Source organism: Triticum aestivum, chromosome 6A (genome assembly GCF_018294505.1).
Source record: "Triticum aestivum cultivar Chinese Spring chromosome 6A, IWGSC CS RefSeq v2.1, whole genome shotgun sequence".
Lineage (NCBI taxonomy): Eukaryota > Viridiplantae > Streptophyta > Magnoliopsida > Poales > Poaceae > Triticum > Triticum aestivum.
In genome coordinates, this window is record NC_057809.1 from 232,639,460 (window position 1) to 232,652,033 (window position 12,574).

Consider the following 12,574-nt stretch of genomic DNA (forward strand, 5'->3'; position numbering starts at 1 on the left):
GTATCCGTCAATTATCGGGTCTAACACGAAGGCAGCCCATCCTGCATGCCGGATACTTGTCGAGTAATCCCGATGGTCAAAGGTGATCGGTTTGGACGACCAGTGGCAGAACTCCGCGGTGATAGGCCCTGGGGCATGTGTCTCTAGGAGTGCCGCTTTGTTTCTCCCCTTCATCACGTGTAACACGTTTACTGTTTTGACTTCTGGTGGGAATTTCTTCTATTCCCCAATGCTTTGCTTGCGAGGCTCGTCCTTGTCGTCGCTTGGTGTATCCTGCCCCTTGTGTTCGGCGTTGAGTTTGCTGGACTGCTTGAAGACCCAACATTCTCTATAGGTATGATTTGCAGGTTTATCGGGGGTGCTGTGGATCTGACATAGTTTGTCCAGAATCTCGTTCAGGCTGGATAGTTCGTCTCTGTTGCCTTTGGAGGGTAGCTTTTGCTGACCTGGCCGAGAGCTTCTGAATCCGGCATTTACCGCCGTGCTCTTCGGGCTGTCTTCTTTGTTCCGGCGCTTGTTTTTGCTGCGTCGTGGCTTTCTCGTTTCCGTCCCTGACTTCGGATGTACTTGGGTCGCTGGTGCTGCATCGGGCTAACCAGCTGTCCTCGCCCGCGCAAAAACGGGTCATGAGGCTTGTTAATGCTGCCATTGTTCTCGGCTTTTCTTGGCCGAGGTGTCTGGCAAGCCATTCGTCTCGAACGCTGTGCTTGAAAGCTGCTAAGGCTTCAGCGTCCGGACAGTCGACTATTTGTTTTTTTAGTGAGAAACCTATTCCAAAGCTTTCGTGCTGACTCTCCGGGCTATTGAGTTATATGACTTAAATCATCTGCATCCGGTGGTCGGACATAGCTCCCTTGAAAATTTGCCCGAAAAGCGTCTTTGAGCTCTTCTCAGCTTCCAATGGAGTTTTCGGGGAGGCTTTTAAGCCAGTGCCGAGCTGGCCCTTTGAGCTTGAGGGGTAATTACTTGATGGCGTGGAGATCATCTCCTCGAGCCATGTGGATATGGAGGATGTAGTCCTCAATCCAGACCCCAGGGTCTGTCGTTCCGTCGTACGCCTCTATGTTTACGGGTTTGAATCCCTCTGGAAATTCATGGTCCGGCACCTCATCGGTGAAACATAGGGGGTGTGCGGCACCCCTGTATTTGGGTGTACCGTGGTGTTCGGATTTTTGTTGTGTTGCATTGCGTGCTAGAGCACGCTTGCTTGGCCCGTAGATGGATCTGGTTGTGCCATCCTTTTGATGCGAGCCCTCACGTGGATCGCGTACTGGCTTGTGTGCAGCATCGTTTGCCGCTCTATGTTGGCCACGAGGTCGTCTATCTGACCGGATGGCTGTTTTGTTTTTTGATTGCGGGGGATCTATGGCCTCCTCATCGAATTCAGGTAGCAGCTTTCGCTTCGGGTAGCTCTTTGTGTGGCGACTACCGCCGTACTTTGCTGCAGTGTTGAGTACTTCACTCCATCTAATTCTGAGTGTGTCTTGTGCAGCCCTGAGCCTTTGCTTCTGCTTTTTCAGACTCCTCGCAGTGGCAACAGGCCATTGATGGGTATTCTGTTGCTCCGGGTGCCTGTCCGGTGTGATGTCATCCGGACTGTTATCTTCGCCGGAGTCGGGTTGTTTGGTTTGATTCTCCGTGTTGCCGTGGTCAGATGGTGGTTCAATGCCGTGTTTGTCGTCCGCTAGCTCACCCTTCTCTATCGCTGGGTCTATATGATCGCTGTTTCTGCAGAGGCGGGATCGCTTTGACTGCTTCTCGAGGGAACAATCCTTTGCTGTGTCCTTCCGTTCCTCGTCGTCGTTTTCTTTGGGTGTGTCCACCATGTATACATCATATGACGAAGTGGGCGTCCAGTGCCCTGTGGGCAGTGGCTCCTGTTCGTCTCCTGCATCGTCGTCCATACCGTCGATGTCTTCGGAGTCGAAGGCGAGCATGTCGGTCAAATCATCGACAGTGGCTACTAAGTGGGTGGTGGGTGGGCGGCGAATTTCTTCATCGTCCGCATCCCGATCTGGCCGGCCATAGTTCGTCCAGGACTCTCCTAACAAGAAGAGAGACCTCAATGAGTTCAGTACGTCGCCAAAGGGCGAGTGCTGAAGGATATCCGCGGAGGTGAACTCCATGATCGGCGCCCAGTTGGATTCGATAGGCACGGGCGCAGGCGGTTCAGAGTCCGTGGCCGGGGAAGAATCCGGCAGTTCGGCATCACGGCTCCCGTGAAGGGTAAGGTCGATACTCGGCTCGATCACTGCTGAGAATGCGGCCTCCGTGGTGGGGTCTATCCACCCGTCCATGGATGGCGCAATTGGCCCCGAATTGAGGGTCGGAGCGGTTGCCGGTGCGGTCTCCTGAACACTGTCCGATGGTAGAGCTAAATCATGCTCATCGTGACTGTGCGGCGCACTCGGCAGGGGCTCGAATCCGTCGAAGATCAAGTCTCCGCGGATGTCGGCCGTGTAGTTTAAGCTTGCAAACCTGACCTGGTGGCCAGGGTGTAACTCTCGATCTGCTCCAGATGGCCAAGCGAGTTGGCCCGCAGTGCGGAGCCGCCGGATACAAAGATCTGTCCGAGGAGAAAAGTCTCACCCCGGACTGCATCGCTATCAATGATTGAAGGAGCCATCCAGCCTAACGATGACGACATAGAGGAACTCTCAATGAAAGCACCAATGTCGGTGTCAAAACTGGCGGATCTCGGGTAGGGGGTCCTGAACTGTGCATCTAGGCAGATGGTTACAGGAGGCGGGGTACACGATGTTTACCCAGGTTCGGGCCCTCTTGATGGAGGCAATACCCTACGTCATGCTTGATTGTTCTTGATAATATGAGTAGTACAAGAGTTGATCTACCACGAGATCGAAGAGGCTAAACCCTAGAAGCTAGCCTATGGTATGATTGTGTGTTGTTGGTCCTACGGACTAAACCCTCCGGTTTATATAGACACCGAAGGGGGCCAGGGTTACACAGAGTCGGTTACAAGGAAGGAGATCTACATATCTGTACTTCCAAGCTTGCCTTCCACACCAAGGAGAGTCCCATCCAGACACGGGACGAAGTCTTCAACTTTGTATCTTCATAGTCCAACAGTCCGGCCGAATGATATAGTCCGGCTGTCCGGATACCCCCTAATCCAGGACTCCCTCACCCGTATTGAGAGATATGAAGTCTCCAATAAGTTCTACAGCTGCAAGATGGAGGAGAATAGTTCCGTCAGTGAACATATACTCAGTGGGTACCATAATCACTTGACTCAGCTGGGAGTTAATCTTCCGATTGATAGTGTCATTGACAGAGTTCTTCAATCACTGGCACCAAGCTACAAGAGCTTTGTGATGAACTATAATATGCAAGGGATGGATAAGACGACTCCCGAGCTCTTCAGAATGCTAAAGGCTGTGGAGGTAGAAATCAAGAAGGAGCATCAAGTGTTGATGGTTAACAAGACCACCAGTTTCAAGAAAAAGGGTAAAGGGAAGAAGAAAGGGAAGTTCAAGAAGAACAGCAAACAAGTTGTTGCTCAAGAGAAGAAACCCAAGTCTGGACCTAAGCCTGATACTGAGTGCTTCTACTGCAAAGGGACTGATCACTGGAAGCGGAACTGCCCCAAGTATTTGGCGGATAAGAAGGATGGCAAGGTGAACAAAGATATATGTGATATACATGTTATTGATGTGTACCTTACTAGAGCTCGTAGTAGCACCTGGGTATTTGATACTGGTTCTGTTGCTAATATTTGCAACTCAAAATAAGGACTACAGAGTAAGTGAAGACTGGCTAAGGACGAGGTGACGATGCGCGTGGGAAATGGTTCCAAAGTCGATGTGATCGCCGTCGGCACGCTACCTCTACATCTACCTTCGGGATTAGTTTTAGACCTAAATAATTGTTATTTGGTGCCATCATTAAGCATGAACATTATATCTGGATCTTGTTTGATGCGAGACGCTTATTCATTTAAATATGAGAATAATGGTTGCTCTATTTATATGAGTAATATCTTTTATGGTGATGCACCCTTGAAGAATGGTCTATTTGTGTTGAATCTCGATAGTAGTGATACACATATTCATAATGTTGAAGCCAAAAGATGCAGAGTTGATAATGATAGTGCAACTTATTTGTGGCACTACCGTTTGGGTCATATTGGTGTAAAGCGCATGAAGAAACTCCATACTGATGGACTTCTGGAATCACTTGATTATGAATCACTTGGTAGTTGCGAACCATGCCTCATGGGCAAGATGACTAAAACGCCGTTCTCCGGAACAATGGAGCGAGCAACAGACTTGTTGGAAATCATACATACTGATGTATGTGGTCCGATGAATATTGAGGCTCGCGGCGGGTATCTTTATTTTCTCACCTTCACAGATGATTTGAGCAGATATGGGTATATCTACTTAATGAAACATAAGTCTGAAACATTTGAAAAGTTCAAAGAATTTCAGAGTGAAGTGGAAAATCATCGTAACAAGAAAAAAAGTTTCTACGATCTGATCATGGAGGAGAATATTTGAGTTACGAGTTTGGTCTACATTTGAAACAATGTGGAATAGTTTCGCAACTCATGCCACCCGGAACACCACAGCGTAATGGTGTGTCCGAACGTGGGAATCGTACTTTACTAGATATGGTGCTATCTAATGTCTCTTACTGATTTACCGCTATCGTTTTGGGGTTATGCTTTAGAGAAGGCTGCATTCACGTTAAATAGGGCACCATCGATATCCATTGAGACGACACCTTATGAACTGTGGTTTGGCAAGAAACCAAAGTTGTCGTTTCTTAAAGTTTGGGGCTGCGATTCTTATGTGAAAAAACTTCAACCTGATAAGCTCGAACCCAAATCGGAGAAATGTGTCTTCATAGGATACCCAAAGGAGACTGTTGGGTACACCTTCTATCACAGATCCAAAGGCAAGACCTTTGTTGCTAAGAATGGATCCTTTCTAGAGAAGGAGTTTCTCTCAAAAGAAGTTAGTGGGAGGAAAGTAGAACTTGATGAGGAAACTATACCTGCTCCCTTATTGGAGAGTAGTTCATCACAGAAACCAGTTCCTGTGACACCTACACCAATTAGTTAGGAAGCTAATGATAATGATCTTGAAATTTCAGATCAAGTTACTACTGAACCTCGTAGGTGAACCAGAGTAAGATCCGCACCAGAGTGGTACGGTAATCCTGTTCTGGAGGTCATGTTACTTGACCATGACGAACCTACGAACTATGAGGAAGCGATGATGAGCCCAGATTCCGCAAAATGGCTTGAAGCCATGAAATCTGAGATGGGATCCATGTACGAGAACAAATTGTGGACTTTGGTTGACTTGCCCGATGATCGGCAAGCCATCGAGAATAAATGGATCTTCAAGAAGAAGACTAACGCTGATGGTAATGTTACTGTCTACAAAGCTCGACTTGTTGCAAAAGGTTTTCGGCAAGTTCAAGGAGTTGACTACGATGAGACCTTCTCACCCGTAGCGATGCTTAAGTCCGTCCGAATCATGTTAGGAATTTCCGCATTTTATGATTATGAAATTTGGCAAATGGACGTAAAGATTGCATTCCCGAATGGATTTCTGAAGAAGAGTTGTATATGATGCAACCTGAAGGTTTTATCGATCCAAAGGGTACTAACAAAGTGTGCAAGCTCCAGCGATCCATTTATGGACTGGAGCAAGCCTCTCGGAGTTGGAATAAACGTTTTGATAGTGTGATTAAAGCATTTGGTTTTATGCAGACTTTTGGAGAAGCCTGTATTTACAAGAAAGTGAGTGGGAGCTCTGTAGCATTTCTAATATTATATGTGGATGACATATTGTTGATTGGAAATGATATAGAATTTCTGGATAGCATAAAAGGATACTTGAATAAGAGTTTTTCAATGAAAGACCTCGGTGAAGCTACTTATATATTGGGCATCAAGATTTATAGAGATAGATCAAGACTCTTAATTGGACTTTCACAAAGCACATACCTTGATAAAATTTTGAAGAAGTTCAAAATGCATCAAGCTAAGAAAGGGTTCTTGCCTGTGTTACAAGGTGTGAAGTTGAGTAAGACTCAATGCCCGACCACTGCAGAAGATAGAGAGAAAATGAAAAGTGTTCCCTATGCTTCAGCCATAGGCTCTATCATGTATGCAATGCTGTGTACCAGACCTGAGTGTGCCTTTCTATTAGTTTAGCAGGGAGGTACCAAAGTAATCCAGGAGTGGATCACTGGACAGCGGTCAAGAATATCCTGAAATACCTGAAAAGGACTAAGGATATGTTTCTCGTTTATGGAGGTGACAATGAGCTCTCCGTAAATGGTTACGTTGATGCAAGCTTTGACACTGATCCAGACGATTCTAAATCGCAAACCGGATACATGTTTATATTGAACGGTGGAGCTGTCAATTGGAGCAGTTCTAAACAAAGCGTCGTGGCGGGATCTACGTGTGAAGCGGAGTACATAACTTCTTCAGAAGCAGCAAATGAAGGAGTCTGGATGAAGGAGTTCATATCCGATCTAGGTGTCATACCTAGTGCATCGGGTCCAATGAAAATATTTTGTGACAATACTGGTGCAATTGCCTTGGCAAAGGAATCCAGATTTCACAAGAGAACCAAGCACATGAAGAGACGCTTCAATTCCATCCGGGATCAAGTTCAGGTGGGAGACATAGAGATATGCAAGATACATACGGATCTGAATGTTGCAGACACGCCGAGTAAGCCTCTTCCACGAGCAAAACATGATCAGCACCAAGACTCCATGGGTGTTAGAATCATTACTGTATAATCTGGATTATTGACTCTAGTGCAAGTGGGAGACTGAAGGAAATATGCCCTAGAGGCAATAATAAAGTTATTATTTATTTCCTTATTTCATGATAAATTTTTATTATTCATGCTAGAATTGTATTAACCGGAAACATAATACATGTGTGAATACATAGACAAACATAGTGTCACTAGTATGCCTCTACTTGACTAGCTCATTGATTAAAGATGGTTAAGTTTCCTAGCCATGGACATGAGTTGTTATTTGATCAATGGGATCACATCATTAGGAGAATGATGTGATTGACTTGACCCATTTCGTTAACTTAGCACTTGATTGTTTAAGTTTACTGCTATTGCTTTCTTCATGACTTATACATGTTCCTATGACTATGAGACTATGCAACTCCCGAATACCAGAGGAACACTTTGTGTGCTACCAAACATCAAAACGTAACTGGGTGATTATAAAGGTGCTCTACAGGTGTCTCCAATGGTGTTCGTAAAGTTGGTATAGATCAAGAATAGGATTTGTCACTCCGATTGTCGGAGAGGTATCTCCGGGCCCTCTCAATAACGCACATCACTATAAGCCTTGCAAGAAATGTGACTAATGAGTTAGTTGCGGGATGGTGTATTACGGAACGAGTAAAAGAGACTTGGCAGTAACGAGATTGAACTAGGTATTGAGATACCGACGATCGAATCTCGGGCAAGTAACATACAGATGGCAAAGGGAACAACATATGTTGTTATGCGGTTTGACCGATAAAGATCTTTGTAGAATATGTAGGAACCAATATGAGCATCCAGGTTCCGCTATTGGTTATTGACCGGAGACGTGTCTCGGTCATGTCTACATAGTTCTCGAACCCGCAGGGTCCGCACGCTTAAAGTTCTTTGACGATCGGTATTATGAGTTTTTGTGTTTTTATGTACCGAAGGTAGTTCGGAGTCCCAAATATGATCATGGATATGATGAGGAGTCTCGAAATGGTCGATACGTAAAGACCAATATATGGGAAGGTTATATCCGGACACCGGATGAGTTTCGGGGGTTATCGGATAAGTACCGGAGATCCGGGAGGTTACCGGTACCTCCCGGGGGGTTATTGGGCCTTATGGGCCCAAGTGGAGGAAGAGGAGAGACGGCCAGCTAGGGGCGCGCGGCCCCCCTAGCCCAAACCGAATTGGACTAGGGGGCCGCCCCCTTTCCTTCTTCTTCTCCTCCCCTTCCTTCTCCTCTCCTACTAGGACTAGGAAAGAGGGGGGAATCCTACTTGGAGTAGGATTGCCCCCCTTGGGCGCGCCTCCTCCTCCTTGGCCGCCCCTTCTCCTCTCCCTCCCTTATATACGGGGAGGGGGCACCCCTTGGAGACACAACAATTGATCTGTTGATCTCTTAGCCGTGTGCGGTGCCCCCCTCCACCATAATCCACCTCGGTTATATCATAGCGGTGCTTAGGCAAAGCCCTAGGACAGTAGCTTCATCAACATCGTCACCACGCCGTCGTGCTGACGAAACTCTCCCTCGATCTCTACTAGATCATGAGTTTGCGGGACGTCACCGAGCTGAACGTGTGCTGAACACGGAGGTGCCGTACGTTCGGTGTTGAGGATCGGTCGATCGTGAAGACATACGACTACATCAACCGCATTGTTATAACGCTTCCGCTTAATGGTCTACGAGGGTACATGGACTACACTATCCCCTCTCGTTGCTATGCATCACCATGATCTTGCGTGTGCGTAGGATTTTTTTTGAATTTACTATGTTTCCCAACATATATGTGCATTAATTAAATAAGAGATATTGTGATATTCCATGATATCCATTTCCCAACATGGAACAACCTGCAACTGCACCTACAACTAGCAATGCTATAAAAGAGGCTAAGCAAAGCGGTAACGTAGCCAAACAACAGTTTGCTGGGATGGTGAAAAGGTTAGAGGCTATCATGGCAATTTGGGAGGCTTGAGAAACAAGTGATAGGTAGCGCGACATAGCGATAGCATCGAGACAACTAGCAAAGCAAAGATAGTAGTGAGATCCAAGGTGACGGTCATCTTGCCCAAAATCCTGCTAGGAAGAAGACCGAATCCATGAAGAAGACGAACCAACGTAGCCGAACGAATCCTCACGATCGCAACGAAATAAGAACTATCGAGAAGAAGCACAACTGAAAAGAAGCATACAACACGGTAAACACACAACACATAGCATGGCATGATGCTCATCCAAGTATGATTCATGACAAGGCTACATGATGCTACTCATGGCAAGAGATGATGCATACAAGAACAACACATCAAAGCAAGTTTAAATGAGGTCAGAATCAACACATAACACTTCCGGTAACTCCCCATATGCAAATTTCGAAATTGGTACTATTCTGAACAAAACATTAAATTAAAGTTGTTAAACAGCAAGTTAAAGTGCACCAAGATGATCTACGCGTCTTTCTAGTCAAGTTACATATGAAGTTCATTTAATTTAGAGATACAGCCTAGAAGATATGAGCAAAACAAGTTAAACATGGCATTGATGAAAATGCAAGAAAAACACAATCACAAACATTCCAAAACGTGGATGCAACATGGCATGACAAAACTACATGCAAAACTAAGCAAGTTTCATAGAGAGCATGCTCAAAACGGAGCAACGATTCAACACATACACTCAGTACAAGATATAACAACAACCTGCCGAAAACAGCAACTAGGCACTTTGCAATTACCAAACAACATGCTACAGGAACTATAGGCATAAATATGACATGCACTTCAAGTACAGATTACATACTTCAATTAGCATCAAGGTTCAGGTTCATAGGCATCAGGATTAATCCAACATGATCAATGCAACAAGCAACTTTATAACACAGATTAGGACTTGGTGAAAAACTGGGCATACATGTGAGCAGAAATAACATGTTGACATGTTGGAGGCATGAAACGATGATGCTACAATGCAATATCATAGAAACCAAAAGCATGGCATTAAAGTACATGTTATACATGGCTAAACATGATTACTAAGCATCTCCATATAACCTCTAGATCAATGACATTCATCAAGACAAGATTGCAAGCTAAAAACAGATCCTCAGACTTAGTGAAACAGAGTAAGTCTGAAAATAGATTCATGATGCATACTTTGAGACAACAAAAGTATATGCTACAGGAATATTTCATGGCCACAAAGGGCATAACAAGCGTGTACATGTTAAGCACTACAAAACATGATCACTGAGATACTACTAGAGACCACTAGAGCATGCTCAAAACATCATGGCAAGATTGCAAATGATAACAGATTCACAGACTTAAATGGAATTGACTGAACATGGCAGAAACTGCGACAAGTAGACATGTTTACAAGCTTGTGCAACTCACCACCGAGCATTTCATGGCATGTGAATACAACCAACAACAAGATGGCATGTTTGTACAACTACTCATGGCAAGAACATGGTCATAGGATGCATAGATCACTAGCTATTCACATGAAAAAATGAACTTACTGATAATAGGATGACAGAAATATTATTTAGAAATTTTAGAGCATGGTAATGACAAGCTACATCAGGCCATAATTGCAAATAAGGGCATGTATGGATAGAGCATAACAAGATCTACAAAACATACTTAATGAGCCTCTCCAGATTATGCATGGATTCACTAGTAGCATCAAGTTAGCATGGCAACATAATATAGCAAGTTCAGACTTAGCAGAAAACTCAAGTCACTAAAATCAGCAACAACAAGTACCCTACTTTGCATGCTTGTTCTAGTCACCACAGAGCATATAATAATACATGGATTGTGCCAATGTAAAGATGGCATGAAGATGCTCCTAAAACATGTTGACATGATGCATAAGAGATAAACACACAAAATGCTATGAAAAAGGCAAATCAGCAAGTTATGATAATTTCCAGCAGATTATATCATTTGGCACTTTTGCAACAATGATTAGGGCAACAAGATGGACAGTAACATGCATGCTAACTACACCACCGCCTAGAGCATTCATGGATGAACATTTCAATATATCATACACTCAAATCGGGGCAACGAGCATGAAGTTATGACAAGATGAAGATGCACAGATGAGATGGAAACACAGAGACTTAGACGAAATTTATACCCTCGCGAAAGTCAACGGGGATCACAGATTGGGTCGGAGCAGCGGATCGGGCCGGTACGGGTCGCGGTTCGGGTCAGGGTCGGTTGACCCGACCGGTGAGGTCGACGCCGGCGAGCTCATGAGCTCCGGCAAGGTGCGGATCTGGGCCCTCCCGGCCAGATCCGGCGACTAGGAGACGAATGACGGTGTGGGTGACACGCGGTGGTGCGGCGAAGAGCGGTGGCGCGGGCGGCATGGAGCTGTGGCGGCGACGACGGTGAGCGGCGCCGGGCGGGCGGCGGCTGGCGCGTGCGGGCAAGGGGCGGTGGAGGCGCACGGGCTGGAGCGAGGCAGCGCGGCGCATTGCGGTGGCATGGACGGTGAGCAGCGCGGAAGCCGAGGCAGCGGTGGAGCAGAGGCGCGTCGGCGGCGACGATGGTGAAGCAAAGGGGGCGCGGTGCGGTCGGCCCAGATCTGGCCCTGGGCGGGCCGGCCTTGGGCCCCGGCGGGCCGCAGCGAAGTGGGCGCGGTGATGTGGTGCGACGGGATTGGGTGTGGGCGGCGACTATGACGCCCGGATATCTAGGCTACAACAATCACATACTACTGATGCCATGTCAGCGCTGTCACTGTTGTTAATCTCGTGTTAGTGCAAAACCGAGTCAAATTCAAATTTCAAATAACAAGTCAAATTTTTATTTCTTCAAACTATCAAATAAAAATGTTCTGTGGGCGGCAAATATTCACTAAGTAATGATCATGCTGGAATCAACCTCATTTGGTTTCCTAATTTGCCCATGGAATTATTTTAGTGAAACAACAAGATTAAATAAAAGCATTTTAATTCAACTATAAATTTGAACAATTCCAATTGGCCTCAAACTTTTTGTGCAACCTTATAGTGTTGACTAGGAATTATGCGCAATGTTTCATAGTTAACAAAAATCATTTGCCAGTTAAAATGAAAAGAAAACAATAAAGGAAAAATAAGTAAAAAGAAAAAGAACAAAAACAAAAGAAGACCCCCTGGCCCATTTAGGCCAACCATGCCAGCGGTCGGCCCACCCCCGCTTCCCCTTATCCCCCATAACCCTAGCCCACCACCCGCATCACCTCCCACCCCACGATCCCCACGCTCCTCTCCTCCTACCTCGATCCAATTCGGGATCGGGGCACTCGCCCCCTCCGCCACCGCCCGGTGCCGTCCCGGCCCCGTCGCCGACCACCGCCACTCGCTGGACCGATGCCACCTCGCCGGACGCCTCCCGCCTCTCCCTCGAGCCGACTTCATCGCGTCTCGCCGCCTCGGACCACCGTCGCCACTGCCTCGCCGGAGCTGCGCCGCCATCGTCCCCCTCCTCCTCCTCGAACCCCGCTGCCCGTACCCCTACGCTACCTCGATGAGGCCCCAGCCTCTCCCCTCTCCCCCTGCCGGATGCCGCCCGCCACGCCCGACCGCGCCATTGCACGGGCCACTGCCCCGCTCGTAAGCCCCGCCGCCGCACACACTCCACTGCAGCACCTCCGCACGTGCACGAGAACGAGCACGCGCGCATGGCCGCGGCCTCCTCCTCGTGCTGCGCCTGGACCGGCGCCCCGCTCGCGGCCCCGCTGCTCGCCCGCGTGCACTGTCTCGACTTGCCGCTGCTGTTGTCTCCTCTTCGGCCCGCGTGCC